At 49.5% G+C, this 18740-nt stretch overlaps 1 non-coding gene across 1 annotated transcript; it reads right to left on the reverse strand.

Annotated features, from left to right (window-relative positions):
- Positions 1–9577: 9577 nt before the first annotated feature.
- Positions 9578–9650, reverse strand: TRNAT-CGU (transfer RNA threonine (anticodon CGU)). Its single transcript has one exon. It is a non-coding gene; the product is annotated as a tRNA-Thr (tRNA).
- Positions 9651–18740: the final 9090 nt, after the last annotated feature.

An 18740-nucleotide genomic window follows, 5' to 3' on the forward strand; every position in this document is an offset into this window, starting at 1 on the left:
GTTTTTATTTACGCTGAGATTTGACCCTGATGACCGCGTCAAATATCGTGAAATAGTCGAACATTTTACATATGCTTTGGTTAATTTTCAACTCGTTATCATAGCGGCAGCTTTTTACCCCCCGTGGTTCGGGCGCATGTAAGGACATAATATTTACGTGGCAAAACCATCATATCATTAGAAAGCACACCATGTATTGAGACTCCAGATTGATTCCGGCCACCTGAAGGTTTCTCTTTTTTTACGTTGTGGGGTCTCGCATTGTTGAGCGAACACCACGCTCATGAAGTGAACGGGCACAGCAGACACGGTCGGAACAAACCAATTCAAACACATATTTATTTAACTACCTTTAAAAACGATGACATTAACAGCCAAATCTTTATAACATCAATCATGATCAACACGCTACGACATTCCTACATAATATTACTCAACAACATAAACACAATAACACACCAAAGCCGGCGTCATCCTCGTTTGACTTGGGTACCACGAGGGCCCACCGCAGACAACCCGCGGTGTTGTCTATGGCAGACCCTTGCTTGAGACAACCGTTGGCGCCCACCACCACCAGCCGAAGAGACTCGCTCCACTCTCTCTGCCACCACCAAGGCTTGCCTGCCGTCACGGGGTCACCACCGGTGCTGCCGCTCTAACAACCAGGATGATAATAGTGGTTATCACGGATGGATGGATGGAGGGATTGATCGTGCTGTGCCCTTTAGACAGGGTGGTAGCTCACGCCACCTAGCCATAAAGTTAGGTACTATCACTGTGTTTTTAGGAATTGAATTTCACTCGCGCCTCAATTGTAGCCACCAATCAGTGAGCCTCCTCCTGTTTATTTCTACCCATTTAAAGTTTATTTTGCCTTCACTTTCCCTAAACTACAATGCTTTGGAAAATTCGGAGCCATTATCTTTGACCATATGGTGGAGCCTTTTACAGAACATTATCAAATTTTCAGCCGTTTTCTCGTCCTCTCCACACTCACTACATACCGTGTGTGTGCCTTCGTATTTTGCTCGGTACGTCTTAGTCCGCGCTGCTCCCGTTCTAGCCTCGAAGAGCAGAGAACTATCCCGAGAATTATGGTAGATCTTTTCTCTTGCAATTGCCTGCTTAAAAGTTCGGTAGAACTCCAGTGATGATTTTTTAAGAATTCTGATCTTTCACATGTCCCTCTTTGTTTCCTTCACCTTCTTCTTAACCGATGTTTCCTTTTGGCTTGGTATTCTGCTGTTGTGTAGATACTTGCCTGACATTTTCCGAGTTCGTTTCCTCCATTTAGTATCGACAGTCTTCATGTACAGCTCGCGAATACTACTCGCGAATACAACGCCACTTATCGCTCAATAGTTGTGACCCCCGAAATACGGATTCTGTGCGAGACACGTGCGCTACATGGCGCAAAGAACTTTGCAGAAATCTGCACCCCCGCAAGGTGAAGCCCTAAGTCTATTTAAAGTGTATACGGCGTGACGACAATGGACAGAGGGTGCACACACACCGAGCGTCACTTCTGTTTACATTCAGTGTCATACCATCATACGCTTAAAATATGCAACACCAACACGTCTATCATTCTTGCACCAAAATCTGAGCACACTGTTACTGCGTTTCACCCCTTTGGAAAACCAGCTGGTGTATGCGGCCATCGAACTCATGAATTCGATCGTAGTATCACAACACCTCATCACGCAAACTTATCAGTAGATGTTGTCTTAGATTCATAAAATTAAGTCCATTAAAAGAAGGGGGTGGCAAAGTTTTCTATTTTACCATCTAAAACTGAGTGGTGCGCCATCTTGTACGCTCTGAATGCTGCACACATGTTCGTACCCATCGAGATGTTTCCTTGGCAGTATTTAAACAGGCATAGATTATTGCCCAGAGTGCGTGGAAGATTTTGATAAATTAGCCTACATGCTCTGGCAGAGTATTTTTACAGGGCTTCAACAACATAGATTATTGGGAGAAGGTCATCACGAGTTCCAAACTGGAACACCAGTGCAACGATATCCTGAAGGTCCATGCAAGAGCAGAGAAGCGTGGCCTGTCGGCTACAGCGTGGGATTAGCAGACAGCAAGCCAGGGGTCCTGTCTAGGATTGCACTGACTGGCTGCTGAGGACGTTAATGCAGTTCCTTTTCTGCCCCTTCATGTCGAAGTTGTTCGTCTTAATTAGCTTCTAAAACGAAAACTCAGTGGTTGTCGAATATGTTAGAGAGACCTGGCAATCTACCAAGCACAAATTTTAGTGACCAGAGGACCTGTGGTTTTTTGTAGGAGCCTTGCCCACGTGGTTCAATGAGGTACTGTCATGAATAGGTGCGAGAATGCGAGAAATTCGGGGGAAAAGGCTCCAGCCCACACATAAATGCCCCCCCCCCTGGTGCGGGTGCGCTTTTCTTAAAGTTTGATAATATTCCGTCAAAGTACTTCATAAACGGCATCAATAGAGCTTATAACTGGAAACACAGTATCATATTACTATCAGCCTGATAATCAATTCAACCTACTCCATCAGTGAGTCGTTGAGGCTCGTACGATAGGAATCCGCATGTGACCGGCAGCAGTTATCCGCTGCAATGCCCAATCTCGGTGTTTTCAGCTGCTTATTTGTATAGTCGAAGGTGAAAACGTGACCAATCATGGGTCAGTTTTGATGTAAACTACACTTTAACGATTATTAGACCCTTTTTAACTGAGTATCTACTATCTCTACAGCAACCGTGATACAAGAAGTACGGCACCAAGCTTAATGCTCGTTTCAGTTAGAGTGAATTCCTGTGGCTATCATACACATACCGTAAACGAGGAGGACAGAAAATACTTCCAAACTATCGAGGAACAAAATTTACAGTGTTCAGTGAGCAGTATAGATGAACCCTGTTTTCTATATAGGTATTACTAGCCGCATAGCGAGTCCCCACGATTGCCGTTACACATCTGCAGCTACGCTAAAAAGCTTTGTGGTAGAACTTGCCAGGTGAATGTGATCCGAGCCAACTCGAAAAAATTGAGATAACAATCACCTATTCAGCGCGAGCACGAAGAGACGAAGCACTGCGTGTGTAAACGAAAAAATCAAAATATTAGATAACTGAACTTCGTTTAAGATGGTGTGGAGTAGTGGGCAGCGTGTCAAGCTCAAAATGTGTGATGTGGAGAGGCAGTACGTTCGACTCCGGCGCACTGACTTTTAATTTTTTTTTTCTTTTTTTGCAGCGTGCGTGTTTCAGCCTAAATTACGATGTGCGCCCAATAATGGGTGTCCTAGTGTGCAGCGCCAGCGTGCCTCATGCAGTGTGGCACTGTCCCAGTGTCAGCGCCACACTGGGCCGGTAATCAGGTATGGCACTGGGCAAGTGCCACTGGTTTTTGTAATAGGGAAGGGATGGCTTTTTTTAAGCAACATGCATTATGGTTTCATATGTCCGCTAAGGTGAGCTAGCATATATTTTTTGCTTGCATCACTCTGTATTGTAGTAAATTCAGTTTAAATAGGGAATCGTATCACTCGCTGATTTCCTGTATCCTGTTTGTACGGCACCGTGAAATCATTGCATCATTGCATCATGCCCCTTTAAAATCCGCACAATATTAGGAGGCGCACGTAATTGATTGATTGATATATGGTGTTTAACGTCCCGAAACCACGATATTATTATGAGAGACGCCGTAGTGGAGGGCTCCGGAAATTTCGACCACCTGGGGTTCTTCAACGTGCACCCAAATCTGAGCACACAGGCCTACAACATTTCCGCCTCCATCGGAAATGCAGCCGCCCCAGCCGGGTTTCGAACCCACGACCTGCGGGTCAGCAGCCGAGTACCTTAGCCACTAGACCACCGTGGCGGGGCGAGGCAGACGTAAATTATGACATACATGACTTTGTTGTCATGGCCATCATGTTTGGACGTGTCAATTACTTTTGTAGTGTATATATATATATATATATATATATATATATATATATATATATATATATATATATATATATATATATATATATATATATATATATATATATATATATATTGTGGGCATTATTTATGCGTTCCATCATTTCATCTGTACATACTCATCATCACCAGTCAAGTTTAGGTTGTGGGGCACATACTCGAGTCAATAAAGGAGAACCTTGAGTGTACTCGACGTCATCTTACAAGTGGTGGAGGTGCTGCCCGGTTCCTGCCTCCTCTCGCGTTCTCGGACACCCAACGTCTTCTAGAACACATCCCTGGAGCTCCGTTCAGGCCACCGCCTAAACGACCTGGGTTCGGTAATGTCGCAAGCCGCCCAGTCCAGCGTGCCAGCTTTGCCACCACTCCCACCGCCAAGAAACCCTTCTCACCTGGTCACCAGGTGAGAAGGGTTTCTTCAAAAGGATCCTCCGTTGTTCGCAGGGCTTCCGGGTGAAGACGTTGAAGACTGGCTCGAGGAGTATGACCACGTGAGTGTCATCAACGACTGGGATGAGCCTGCGACACTCACCCACGTTGCATTCTACTTGAGTGGCGTCGCAGAAACGTGGTTTTTCAACCACGCCACAGATTTTCCGACATGGCCCGCCTTTACACGTCAGCTCCGCCACATTTTCGCCAACCCGTCAGTGCGCTCGGATATTGCAAGAAAGAGGCTTGGTGCACGTGTTCAATGCCCTGGCGAGTCTTACACTTCCTACATTGAAGATTTTCTCGCCCTTTGCCGCCGCATCGACCACTATATGGAGGAAAACGACCGTGTGCGCCACCTGCTAAAAGGAATTGCGACTGTCGCTTTTAATGCGCTTGTGGGGCGAAACCCACAAACCCTAGCCGATGTTGTCGCTACCTGTCAGCCCCTTGAGGAGATTCAGACCACTCGGGTACAACCTGATATGTCTGATCTGTGCTCAAGTCATAATACAACAGAGCTGCGTGCATTGATCCGCTCTATCATCCGCGAGGAAATTCATGCACAGGCTTCGCCTCGCCACCTCGATATCCGAACGACGCCACCCGCTACTAGTTTACGCGACGTCGAGAAGGAGGAACTGGCCTTGATGACTGGTACACCAGCTCCGAGTTCACATCCCATACCCAGTTACGCTCACGTTGCTGCAACGACACCTACGCCCCACCAAAGCCTGGCCTCGATGACTGTCACACCTGTTCCGAACTCATATCCTGTGGCCATGCCAACGTATGCTCAGGTTGCTGCTAGGACACCTGCACCCAAGCAACGCCCAATGCAGCTACCAGCACCCGAAGTGCATGGTTCATTCAACTCACTCGCACCGCGACCATCTTCCCAGCCTTACAACGCCTGGCGCAGTTTGCGGCCGACTTGCTTGTATTGCGGCATCCGTGGTCATAATCCAGGGTTTCGCTGACGCCGTCAGCGAGACGAACGTCGAAGCTACGATAACCTCGAACGGGACGACTTCTACGCGACTGGACCACCTTATCGTCGGCTGTATCCTAACAGCACACGTCGGTCGCCATCTCCGCAGAATTTTGACCCAGTTGGCAGTTCCCGGTTCTCACGTAGTCGCTCACCTTCACCGATGCGGCGTTCCTCTTCTCTTCTCCGACCTTCAACTTCAATTCCCGACCGCCAACTGGAAAACTTAACAGTGCAGTTTCGGGAGGGAAAGCTGCATCTTTCGAACTGCGTCAAACTCCTCCGGACAGCCCATCTAATGTTTTATTGGTGTATGTTGAAGGTATACCAACAGAGGCACTGGTGGACACAAGCGCATCACTTTCCGTAATTCGTGCAGACTTTTGTGCCCGCTTGAAAAAAGTTAGGACGCCCTACGATGGTCCTCCCCTTCGTTGCGCAGATGGAGCTCCTATTCAGCCTTCAAGTGTTTGCACAGTCCGCGTTTTCATAGATGGCATCCTTCACCACATTCAGTTTCCTGTACTTCCTTTGTGCACTCACACAGTTATTTTAGGATGGGACTTCCTTTCTTCGGCATCAGCTTTCATACTGTGTCGTCAGCGAGTCATTCAAATGTCAGCTACTGAGAGTTCATCCGATGTCGATTCATACAGCTTCCGTTTCGTTGCTGCCACTGATTGTTTCAATTCACCAGGAGATGAACAACTCCTAACGATCGCTTCGGATACTATAGTGAATGGTGACGAGTTCATAGCTCCATCAGTTCGCTCCAAGCCTGCGGGGCTTACCATAGCACCCGGTCTTGTGCGGTTTAACGACGGTAAAGCATTGGTCACCACCTTGAATCCAACTTCTTTGCCAATGATGTTGCCCCAAGGCACTGCTGTGAGCTGCTTCGCTGACAGTGAGCCCTTTTCGCTGGTTCCCTTTCACGCAGAATCACCACCTTTGTCTGCTACTATTGATATCAAGGCTATGACTGTTGCCTTAAATGACACCACAAGTCCTCACCTCACTGCCGAGCAAAAGAGAGACCTCTTAGACCTCCAAAAGCATAGCCTTTCGTTTGATGTACATTGCAAAGTTCTGGGCCGCACCTCCGTTGCAGAGCACAGCATCGAAACCGAAGGCAGCTCCATTGTACGCCGCCGCCCATACCGTCTCTCTTCGGCGGAACGGCAAATCATTGAGGAAAACGTCGCTGACATGCTCAAACGGAATATTATTCGACCTTCATCCAGCTCCTGGTCGTCTCCTGTGGTGTTGGTCCAGAAAAAGGATGGCTCCTTCCGCTTTTGTGTTGATTCCAGAGTGCTCAATAAGATCACGAAAAAAGACGTATATTCGTTGCCACGCATAGATGATGCCCTGGACTCCCTACAAGGCGCAGAATATTTCTCCAGCCTCGACCTCCGACGCGGGTATTGGCAAATACCTATGCGCGAAGCAGACAAGAACAAAACAGCGTTTGCAACGGCTGACGGGCTTTACGAATTTAACGTCATGCCTTTTGGCTTATGCAACGCTCCAGCAACATTCGAGCGCATGATAGATACTGTCTTACGTGGTCTCTAATGGAAAACCTGTTTATGTTATTTAGACGACATCGTCATTTATTGTTCTACTTTTCCACAGCATTATGTCGCTTCTTGCGCACTTTGTTTCCACAGCACCGCGCTTTTGGACGAAGTTCTAACGTGCATTTCGAACGCTGGCCTACACTTCAATACAAAAAAATGACACTTCGCCAGCAGAAGCATCAAAGTATTGGATGAGCAAAGACGGCGTTCGACCCGACCCCGACAAGGTTTCTGCCGTAATTAGTTTGCCATGTCCGCGCAATCAAAAACAATTGCGAAGTTTCGTGGGCCTGGCGTCTTACTTCCGCCGCTTCATCCGTCACTTTGCTGCCATTGCGGGGCCGTTACACAAGCTTCTGACGTCAGGAACAGATTTCACGTGGACTGACGAGTGCGAGTGTGCTTTCCAAGCCCTTAAGCGTGCTTTGACATCAGACCCCGTCCTCCGTCACTTGGTTGAGAGTGCACCCACTTTCCTGCACACAGATGCCAGCGGCCACGGAATCGGTGCTGTCCTCCTCCAGCGCGACGACACTTCACGTGAGAGAGTAGTTGCGTATGCCAGCCGCGCACTAACACCTGCGGAGCAAAAATACCTGATAACAGAGCAGGAATGTCTCGCTGTCGTTTGGGCCATCCAGAAATTGCGACCTTATCTGTATGGACGCCACTTCACTATGGTTACCGACCACCATGCCCTATGCTGGTTGTCCTCGCTGAAGAATTTGTTTGAGTGCCTCGGTCGCTTGATACTGCGTTTGCAAGAGTACACTTTTGACGTTGTTTACAGGTCCGGCAAACAGCATCAGGATGCTGACGCTCTCTCTCGCTGCCCTCTGCCACTTTCATCTCCAACCACGCATCCTCAATGCCCCTCAGGTGATCAAGCGGCTTCCTCTTCACTCACGTTATCACCCCTGGCATTTGCTGGGTCACTACCTTTAAACAGCAGCGCCCACTTTGCCGCGTACCAACGTGACGACCCCTACTCTAACCACATCATCGGATACTTGAATGGCTCGCCTTCTCCACCTAATACCAGACTACGTCGTCAGCTACGGCTGTTCAAGGTAGAGAACAATGTCCTGCAGCACTATACTACAATGCGGATGGGCATCGGTGGGTGCCAGTACTCCCCCGTTCGCTGCGAAAACAAGTTCTCGAAGCATTGCACGACGACCCATCAGCTGGACACTTAGGATTTTAAAATACCTACAGCCGCGTTAGGAGCCGTTTTTTCTGGCCTGGTCTTTCTACCTTTGTGGCTAATTATGTCGCTTCTTGCGCACTTTGTCAACGCCGGAAACGACCAACTTCAGCTCCTGCTGGCTTATTACAACCCATTCCATGTCCCGACACGTCTTTTGTCGTTGTCGGAATAGACCTCGTCGGGCCACTTCTCGTAACGCCAGCGGGCCATCGCTGGATCGTCACAGCCATCGACCACCTCACACGATACGTGGAGACCGCTCTTCTACGTACTAGCTCTGCCTCAGACGTTGCCACCTTCTTTTTAGAAGCCATTGTGTTGCGTCATGGTGCACCTCGCGCGTTGTTAAGTGACCGAGGCAAGGTCTTCCTGTCAACAATTCTCGACGAAATCCTAAAAACTTGTGGCACAGTTCATAGACTACATCCGCTTACCACCCGCAGACAAATGGGCTGACAGAGCGATTCCACCGGACTCTAATCGAAATATCCATGCACATCATATGAACCACAATAATTGGGACAAAATCTTGCCGTTCGTAACATTTGCACACAACACCGCTGTTCAACGAACCACCGGGTACTCACCTTTCTTCCTCGTCTATTGTCGTGCGCCGACATTCACCATTGACGCCTCTTTCTTCAATGTAATCACAAAAACGTCAACGGCTACGCCAGAACATTTCGTCTCCAGGCTTGCTGAGGCACGGCAACGTGCTCAACTAAACACGGAGGCCAGTCAACAAGACCGCAAGCAATGCTATGACAGCTTTCGTCGAGACGTCACCTTCCGACCTGGAGATGAAGTACTACTTTGGACGCCTGTTCGGACACCCAGATTGTGTGAAAAGTTTCAGTCACGCTTTCTAGGAACTTACGTTGTTTGTGAACGCACATGTCCTGTCAATTACCTCGTCACTCCCGTCGAGAGTTCCTCGGACCGTCATTAGCGTGCCTCCGAGATAGTCCACGTTTCACGTCTTAAACCGTTTGTGCGCCGTACCTTTCCCGCCTAAGTCTCGGCCGGGCCGGCCACTCAAGTGCGCGGGGAAAATAAGTGTGAGCATTAATAATGCGTCCCATCTTTTCATCTGTACACACTCATCATCACCAGTCAAGTTTATGTTGTGGGGCATATACTCGAGTCAATAAAGGAGAGCCTTGAGTGTACTCGACGCCATCTTACAATATATATATATATATATATATATATATATATATATATATATATATTAAGGGAAAGAAGTGTATACCTAAGGGCTCGTTTTTCCGTGTTTTTAACACAATATAATGAGATATAACAGACAGTAATGCCAAGGAATGTACAGGGGAAGTTATTAAAATCAATGGAATATAAATAAGAAGAAAGAAAAGTGGATGAAAAAATTACCAACTGTGAGCAGGAATCGAACCTACGACCTTCGAATTACGCGTTCGATGCTCTAACCACTGAGCTATCACAGCGGCCCTATATATTATATATATATTGTGGGCATTTGTTACTTGCATCGTCCTCATCCCTGCATGATCACAATCACCATCATCCGCTTGTCTCTTTGTCCTCATTGCCACTCTGGTTCATCATCATCGTCGTCGTCTGTGTACTGGCTCTGCCCGTTCGTTTTGCGAGGTCTTTCCTCAATTAAACGCTGTCGCAACCCAGACTACCAAGACTTCATACGTGGTGGAGGTGGATTTTCGGTCCTCTTACCTCCCGCAGCCCGCTCTACCCGCTGGAGCTTCGTTCAGGCCGCCGATTGCGCCCACTGTCAGGCAGCATGTCCCAGACCGAGCCTACCGGCGCTCATGTCATCAACCACGCACCGACGCAAGCTGCCCCTCCTATTTACATACACGGACATCAGCGGGAACCCCCGCTCTTCGCTGGTCGTCGTGGAGAAGACGTAGAAGATTGGCTCGACGACTACGACCGCGTAAGTGTCGCTAATCGGTGGGACGAGGCCGCCAAACTGCGTTACGTCCCATTCTATCTGACCGGAGTCGCAAAGACATGGTATTTTAACCACGTCATTGACTTACCCGACTGGGCTACCTTCCAGCAGCAGCTGCGACACGTTTTTGGCACCCCGGACGTTCGATCCGCCGTCGCGAAGAGGACACTTGATACTCGCCGACAACATCCCGGTGAATCGTACACTTCATACATCGAGGATGTCCTCGCACTGTGCCGGCGTGTCAATCAATCCATGCCGGAATCGGACAAAGTGCGCCACATATTGAAAGGCATTGGGCCTGTTGCCTTTAATGCACTCGCTGTGCAAAACCCAGCTACCATCGCTGATGTCGTGACGACATGCCAGCGCCTTGATGCGCTGGACTCCGTTCGCCTCCAACCAGACATTGGCGACCACCACTCCACGTCAGATGGCCACCTGCGCGACCTTATCCGGGACATTATACGCGAAGAATTGCGGTCCATGGGCTTCACACCTCCTACACCACGACCTACACAGCCTTCGGGAATGCCCTTACGTGACATAATCAGGGAGGAACTTACAACGCTGACCGGCGTTGCGCCCGTACAGCCACATGCTTCACGCCCCATAACCACGTACCCTGAAGTTGCTGCCGTGCCTCCCAGCGACGCCCACACGACATTGCCGCGTCCATCCTACGCGTCAGTTGCTGCCGCTCCCCCGGTCAACTACCATTCCGTACCACCTGACCCTCCGGCCCACCTGACCGCGCTATCTACAGGTGGCCCGAATGTCTTCTATTCCCCACCGTGGCGCTCGTCTCGCCCTGTTTGCTACTACTGTGGCTATCGCGGCCACATATCTCGTTTCTGCCGAAAGCGCCAGCAAGATGAGCGTCGGAACGACGTGCGTGAACGGGATTTGTACGCCGGGGCGTCTTATCAAGGTCGGCGTTATTCGTCTCCCCCGCACCGTTCTCCATCTCCTCCTGCATCGACTGCACCACGAAACAGCCGAAACATGAGACGCCGCTCGCCTTCGCCCTTCCGCCGTTCCACTTCTCCACTTCGGCCCGCCTCATTCACCTCTGAAATTCATTCGGAAAACTAAGTGATGCAGTTTGTGGAGGAAAAACTGCATTCGGAATCAGAACTGAAATTCCTCCATCGGGCCCGTGTAACATGGTTTCTGTGGAAGTGGAAGGAGTGCGAGTCGATGCTTTGGTGGACACAGGTGCGACATTGTCTGTGATACGTGCTGATTTGTGTGAACATTTAAGGAAAGTAATGACGCCTTACGATGGCCCCACATTAGTTGCTGCCCAGGGGAACGTCATTCGCCCTTCCGCGTTTTGTACTGTGCGTGTTTTCATCGACGGCATCCACCATCATGTCCAGTTTGCTGTCCTGTCCCGCTGCTCTCACCAACTAATTTTAGGGTGGGATTTTCTATCATCTGCTTCCGCGGCGATTTGTTGTGGACAACGCGTCGTTCACCTTGCTGACACGGACTACATGCTTGACGACGACAATCAGAAGCCACTTCGTCTGGTCGCTGCGAAAGACATCGAACTGCCGCCACTACAAGAGCAAATTGTCAGCATTACGTCCAATGACATCTATCACGGGGATGTATTGGTCTCACCGTCACCACTTTGCGTTCGCAAAGGTATAGTTCTTCCGTCCGGTGTCGTTAGTTTTTGCAATGGCTCGGCACTTGTCACCGCTGTCAACTCTACACCGGAGAAGATCTTACTGCCACAGGGCACAACTGTGGCCCATGTTGGTGACTTCGAGCCTGTATTTGTCTCGCCACTTCAGGCCATCACATCCATAGAACCTTGCCTCGGTGAGCATGTTTCTTCCTCCGCCTTTACCACAGCTATCAGCAGCGAACTGACATATTCACAGAGGCAGCAGCTGCTCGCATTGTTACAGAAACATGCAAATTCATTCGACATTTGCTCGTCTAAGCTGGGCCGCACTAATACTACAGCACATCGAATTCAAACTGTTGGGACATCTATCGTACACCGCCGACCCTACCGCGTGTCTCTAACTGAAAGAAAAATTATAGAAGAAAACGTTGCGGACATGCTTAAACGGGAAGTCATCCGTCCTTCATCTAGCCCTTGGTCGTCTCCCATTGTTTTGGTCCGCAAAAAGGATGGCTCTGTGCGTTTTTGCGTGGACTACCGGGCGCTCAATAAGATCACACGCAAGGACGTGTACCCTATGCCACGCATTGACGACGCCCTTGATTCCCTACAAGGCGCGGAATTCTTTTCAAGCATCGACTTGCGTTCTGGGTACTGGCAGATTCCCATGCATGAAGACGATAAGCATAAAACGGCGTTTGCAACCCCCGACGGGCTATATGAATTCAACGTGATGCCTTTCGGGCTCTGCAACGCACCCGCGACTTTTGAGCGCATGATAGATACCGTGCTGCGCGGTCTGAAATGGAAAAGTTGCTTGTGCTACCTGGACGACATTATTATCTTTTCGTCAACGTTTCCTGAGCACCTAGAACGACTGGATCAAGTTCTGACGTGCCTTGCCGGCGCCGGGCTTCAAATAAACACTAAGAAATGCTCTTTCGCTAGCAAATCTATCAAGGTCTTAGGACATGTCGTTAGCAAAGATGGCATCCGGCCCGACCCTGACAAGATTTCTGCAGTCCTTCACTTTCCGCGTCCCGAAAAACCGAAGGAGCTTCGCAGTTTCCTTGGCCTCGCCTCCTATTTTCGCCGGTTTATACAGAACTTCGCTTCTATTGCTGCTCCATTACACCAACTACTCGTTTCGAACGTCCCCTTTCTGTGGTCTCAAGAATGTGAAACGGCATTCGAGCTGTTGAAGCGGTCACTCACGTCTGAACATCTGCTCTGCCACTTTGACGAAGCCGCACCGACTATCCTTCATACCGACGCTAGCGGCCTTGGTATAGGAGCCGTTCTTCTACAACGCGACAAGTCTTCCCTAGAGAAAGTTGTTGCATATGCCAGTCGCGTACTCACCCCTGCTGAAAAGAACTACACTATAACTGAACAAGAGTGTCTGGCTGTGGTTTGGTCGGTCCAGAAGTTCCGTCCCTATCTCCACGGCCGTCACTTCACAATTGTTACGGACCACCATGCCTTATGCTGGCTTTCTACACTGAAAAACTTGTCCGGACGCTTGGGTCGGTGGATACTACGCTTGCAGGAGTACGACTTTGACATAACTTACAAGTCAGGCAGAAAACATCGATACGCCGATGCTTTATCTCGTTGCCCGCTTCCGACTACCCATATCAGCGTTGGTGAGAACTCAAACGCCACATCTACCAAAGTTCATACGCTCGCATCAATAACGCAACCCTTTTCGGACGAACAGGCAACATTTATCTCCAACCAGCGGTCCGATTCATACTGCAGACGCATGATGGACCACCTTTCGGGAGTTTCTCATCCACCAAACGCGCGACTCCGTCGTCAACTCCTGCACTTTAAGCTGGACAATGGGGTTCTCTACCGCCACGTCTACCACCCTGACGGTCAGCGCTGGGTTCCTGTACTGCCACGCTCTCTTCGACTTCAGGTGCTCGAAGCCTTCCACGACGACTTGACTGCTGGTCATCTTGGTTTTAAAAAAACTCTTGACCGCATTCGATGTCGTTATTACTGGCCTGGCCTTTCTTCTAGTGTAGCGCGGTACGTCGGTTCCTGCTACCCATGCCAGCGTCGTAAACTCCCCACGTCTGCACCTGCTGGACCTCTACAGCCACTTCCATGCCCGTCAATGCCTTTCGAGGTTGTAGGTGTTGACCTTTACGGGCCTCTCCCCGTCACATCTGCTGGCAAACGATGGATAGTCACCGCCGTGGACCACCTGACACGATACGCTGAGACTTCCTCTGTTATTACAGGCTCAGCTGTGGAAGTTGCAGACTTTATTCTTCACGCAATAATACTGCGTCATGGGGCTCCTCGTGTACTGCTTAGTGATCGCGGCAAAGTGTTCCTGTCACAAATGGTAAATGAAGTACTCCGCGCTTCTGGAACTACTCACAAGACTGCTTCAAGCTACCACCCTCAGACAAATGGTCTCACAGAAAGATTTCACCGAACCCTTGCAGACATGATAGCCGTTTACGTCCAACCCGACCACAAAAACTGGGATACTCTTTTACCATTCCTGACATTCGCTTACAACACCGCCGTTCAGCGAACAACTTGCTACTCACCGTTTTATCTCGTGTACGGACGCACCCCGACTACCTTCCTCGACGTCTCCTTCTTTAGCAGCCATGGGGATTCGTGTCAGTCTTCTAGCGAAGAATACATTTCCCGCCTGGCTCAGTCTCGCCATCAGGCTCGCATCAATACTGAAGCGAGACAGCACGAGCGGAAGATCACCTATGACGAATCCCACCGCGTTGTGTCTTTCTAACCTGGTGACGAGGTGCTGCTTTTGACACCTATTCGCACTCCTGGTCTCTGTGACAAATTCCAACCACGCTTCATCGGGCCATACATTGTTTTAGAACAGACTTCGCCGGTTAATTATCGTGTGACACCACTCGTCGCCCCAACAGACCGCCGCTACCGCAGCACAGAGATTGTCCACGTTTGTCGCATGAAACCTTTCACGCGACGTTCCCCGTCACTTTGACTTACGGCGGCCAGGGTGTCCGCTTCCAAGTGGGGGGAATTAGTGTGGGCATTTGTTACTTGCATCGTCCTCATCCCTGCATGATCACAATCACCATCATCCGCTTGTCTCTTTGTCCTCATTGCCACTCTGGTTCATCATCATCGTCATCGTCTGTGTACTGGCTCTGCCCGTTCGTTTTGCGAGGTCTTTCCTCAATTAAACGCTGTCGCAACCCAGACTACCAAGACTTCATAATATATATATATATATATATATATATATATATATATATATATACATATATATATTGCCGCGACAGGTTCGCCACATTCAAGTAGCCCGCCACAATCATCGTGGCACCAGCAAGACCCGGCTCGGCTGGCATGCGCCACGCGTTCCTACGCTCCAACAACGAGAAAGAGGAAGATAGTCGGATCTGTGCCACTCGGCTACTCGAACTTGACGACCATTGTTTTTAGAATCGTGGGCACAAGTTCGCCCTAATAAAGACGCTTGTTTTTTAACCTGTCGGCGTCAGCATCGCTACATTTCTGGTGGAAGTGCTGGGTTATGAATCGAAGCCCCGCGAGCTCAAAACAGCATAGCCCCGACGACCAGCGTATCAACCCCGTGGAAGTGACTCTTGTACACCAGAGGGCAAGTCGCCGTCTTCGAGGTGACTCACCCGAGTTCGGTCCTCTTCACTTCACAGCAAGGGGAATTCAAACCATGGATGCCACCACTATGACTACCCAGGTAACACCGGCACAAGTGTTCATTAGCCAACCGCACCAGCCGCCAGTATTCCACGGCGACTCGTACGAGGATGTTGAAGATTGGTTGGACCTGTTCGAGAGAGTGGCGAGCTTGAATGAATGGGACAAAAGAAAGAAGCTCCGTCGCGTATACTTCGCCCTGGAAGACTTCGCAAAGACACGGTTTGATAACCATGAAACCTCGTTGTCTACCTGGGAGGTATTTCGTCGACAAGCGGTGGCTACGTTCGCGAACATAGACCGGAAAGAAAAGGCGGAGGCTGCTCTTCAATCGAGGAACCAGCTCACGAACGAGAGTGCTGCTATGTACATTGAGGACATGGTCCGTCTGTTCAAGCGGGCGGATTACAACATGGCTGAGGATAAAAAGGTGCGCCATCTAATGCGCGGAGTGAAGCAAGAGCTGTTCGCCGTTCTCGTCCGCAACCCTCCAAGCACAGTTGCTGAGTTTTACTCGGAAGCGACAGCCATCGATAAAACACTGGAACAGCGGGCTTGGCAGTACAACCGGAATCTTACCTGCGCATCTGCACAGGTATTCTCCGGAGGCGTGCGAAACGACGTTGAAGCCCTGCGAGAGCTCATTGGATCAGTTGTTAGAGAAGAACTGAGCCGACTGCAAAGGCTCCAGACTCCAACTGCACTATCCGTTACGGACGTTGTTCGTGACGAACTGAGGCAGGTGATACGAAAGCCAGAGGGTGAGCTGCAGCCGGTCTGACCTATTCGAACATACTCTGAGGTTGTCAGACAACCGACCGTACACAGCAATGCAGCAGTTGCGATGGCGACGACTCCTCTCCCACCTGCGGCACGCAGCGCACCTTGTCCGCGGGTACCAACAGCTACCTATCTGCCCCCAGGAGCACGTAGCACACATCACTATGTGGAGCGTAGGCCCAGGAAAAGTGACGTCTGGCGTGATCACGAGCGCAGGCCTCTGTGTTTTCATTGTGGGGAAGCGGGTCATCTGTACAGATTCTGTCCTTACCGACAGGCTGGATTAAGAGGCTTCCCGTCGTATGCACCGTGCCCCCGAAACGGCGAACGACCAGCGGAGATTGAGGAGTACTTGTCCACGCGCCAGAACTCGCCAACTCTACGCCAACACCGGTCACGGTCACCATCGCCTATGCGCTACCGTTCCTCCAGCCCACGTAGACCTTCAAGGCAGCCTGGTCATCGCTCTCCAAGTCCACTCCCGGAAAACTGAAGCAGGCGACCTGTGGAGGTGAGGCCGCTGATAACGTCAGTTACGAAGATCCTCCAATATGGTTTGAGGGTGATGACGGTGTATTTCCGGTAGATGGGTGCAGCAACGAAAACGTTACTTCAGATTTGCGGTTGAGAATGGAAGGATGGGAGTTGAATGCCTTAGTCGACACTGGTGCTGATTATTCAATGATAAGTCACAAGATGGTGAAAAAGCTAAACAAAGTTGTGACACAGTGGAGTGGATCGCAGATACGCACGGCAGGCGGTCACATTATTACGCCCTTTGGCAGATGCACTGCAAGACTCGAAATACGGGGCTTTATTTACGTGGCCGATTTCAATGTGCTGCCAGAATGTTCAAGGGAACTCATTAAAGGAATGGATTTTTTGCGAGCTAATGGCGCCGTAATTAACCTGCGTATATCCAGCGTGTCGTTTTCGACTGAACGAGCTATACCTGTGGAGGAATCTGAGGAACGACGCCTAACTGCTCTACGCGTTGTTCATGACGCCGTAACTGTGCCGCCACGCTGCAGTAAAATGGTGCTCGTAGAAAATGACGCATTGTACAACCACGAAGGCATAGCGGATACAAATGTAGGGCTGTTTTTGAACAAAGGTGTCTGCGTAGCTAGGGGTCTTGTTCACTTGACGAAAGACCGTGCAGATGTCCTACTCACAAATTTCTCCAATGAACTTCAACACATCGCTCAAGGCACGGCTATTGCCTATTTACGCAACTTCTGTATGGCGACTGAACTATGCAGCTTAACGACATCAACCACTCGACCAGTGGCCTGCAACATCGACACATCCGTGACCATCAACCAGAGCCTTCCGGGCAGTCAAAAGAAACAGACTTACGCCTTGGTAAAAGAATCTTCTGATTGCTTTTCAAGTGCCTCAAAGGTCCAGCGCACGTCAATCGCGAAACACATAATTATAACGCAAGACGACACGTGGCCTATATGCCAGCATCCATATCGGGTGTCACAGAAATAACGGGAAAATATCAAGAAGCAAGTGGAGGAGATGGTTTCGGATGATGTCATGCAGCCTTCGAATAGTCCATGGGCGTCCCCCGTAGTGCTCGTTAAGAAGAAAAACAACACACTTTGATTCTGTGTCGACTACATAAAACTGAACAGTGTAACTAAACGAGATGTCTACCCCTTGCCACGTATCGACGATACATTAGATCGGTTGCGATCCGCAAAGTTTTTCTCCTCCTTAGATCTGAAAAGCGGATATTGACAAATTGAGGTCGACAAGCGGGACCGTGAAAAAACGGCATTCGTAACACCAGATGGCCTCTTCGAATTTAAAGCGCTTTCATTCGGCCTCTGTTCCGTACCAGCAACGTTCCAGTGAATGATGGACACTGTCCTTGCCGGATTGAAATGGCAATCATGCCTAGTGTATTTGGATGACGTGGTGGTATTCTCTGCAAGGTTTGACAAACATCTAGAGCGTTTACGCACAGTATTGGAAGCCATCCGGTCAGCAAAATTGACAATCAAACCCGAAAAATGCCACTTCGGCTTCGAAGAGCTGCGATTCCTTGGACATGTCATTAGTTCCGATGGTGTGCGTCCTGATCCCGAAAAGACAGCCGCTGTTCAGAGGTTCCCACACCCAGAGACAAAAAGTCAGTGCGTCGATTTTTGGGTTTATGTGCCTACTATAGGCGATTTGTTGAAAATTTCTCAAAGATTGCGGATCCTCTTACAAAACTGACGAAAGACGACGTGCCCTTCACATGGGAAAGCGAACAACAGAAAGCTTTTGACGAATTAAGATAACGACTACAGTGTTCACCAATATTTGCCCATTTTGATGAGACAGCCGACACTGAAGTCCATACCGATGCCAGCAATATCGACCTCGGTGCCATCCTTGTTCAATAGCAAAATGGTCAAGAGAAAGTGTTAGCCTATGCCAGCCGCAAACTATCAAAAGCTGAGGCTAACTACTCTGCAACTGAAAAAG

This window comes from Rhipicephalus microplus, chromosome 4 (genome assembly GCF_043290135.1).
Source record: "Rhipicephalus microplus isolate Deutch F79 chromosome 4, USDA_Rmic, whole genome shotgun sequence".
NCBI classification, from domain to species: Eukaryota; Metazoa; Arthropoda; class Arachnida; order Ixodida; family Ixodidae; genus Rhipicephalus; species Rhipicephalus microplus.